The sequence below is a fragment of the Labrus mixtus genome, chromosome 2 (assembly GCF_963584025.1).
Source record: "Labrus mixtus chromosome 2, fLabMix1.1, whole genome shotgun sequence".
Lineage (NCBI taxonomy): Eukaryota > Metazoa > Chordata > Actinopteri > Labriformes > Labridae > Labrus > Labrus mixtus.
This window is the reverse complement of record NC_083613.1, coordinates 21,958,919-21,959,756: the sequence shown is the minus strand read 5'-3', so window position 1 is coordinate 21,959,756 and position 838 is coordinate 21,958,919. Positions and strand designations below refer to the sequence as shown.

Here is an 838-nt window from a genome sequence, read left to right as displayed (position 1 = left end):
GGGCGCTCCTGAGCTTGTGGGGGGGGGGGGGTTAGGTGCCTTGCTCAAGGGCACCTCGGCAGTGCTCAGGAAGTGGCCTGGCACCTCTCCAGCTACCAGACCAATTTCCGGACTTGGTCCGTGCCGGGACTTGAACCGGTGACCTTCCGATTCCCAACCCAAGTCCCTACAGACTGAGCTACTGCCGCCCACAACTGAGCTACTGCCGCCCACAAAAAATCAGGGGAGAGCGCGAACGCAGTCCCCCACTACCACAAATTATGCAGTCGAGATTCCCACATTTGGGGAATTCGCATAGGTCAGCCCAACCGAAGTGCAATGGTCAGGCCTCGCCATGGGTGAACCACCTTCTTGATCATGGTATCTCCCCTGCCAGGTAAGTATGGCCAGGTAAACGTGTTAATGGTTCAAATAAAAACACACAGGAGACAAAAAGAATATAAATATAAACCTACAAACTACTTTTTGGGCATATACTGTAAGTATTAGTTCAGATTTTCTCACTGCTTTTCTCACATTTCTGTCAGTGGCCAACAGCCTGAAAAGTTCACCTGTTGTATAAAAATTACTAAATGAAACTACACACCTGTACTAATCTGTTGCACATTCATCTTGTAATCCGGCTCTCTCCCGTTTTTCCCTTGCTGCACTTTACATACAATGTTGTCATGAACTGACCGAGCATCTCCTGTAAATCCCTGCAGTAAATTCCAGCCTAATTCATATTGGATATGGATACTCACGGCTCATAGTGGGTGTTGCGGTTGACAATGCAGGACTGGCGTCTGGCACACACTCTTGTCCTGGTGATGTCAGTGCTTGTCATCCCGAGGATTAG

The 838-nt window shown here is 48.9% G+C and overlaps 1 non-coding gene across 1 annotated transcript; it reads right to left on the bottom strand.

The window, feature by feature from the left end:
- Positions 1-220: 220 nt before the first annotated feature.
- Positions 221-384, bottom strand: LOC132955098 (U1 spliceosomal RNA). The gene has a single exon (XR_009665884.1). It is a non-coding gene; the product is annotated as a U1 spliceosomal RNA (small nuclear RNA).
- Between the last annotated feature and the right edge of the window lie 454 nt (positions 385-838).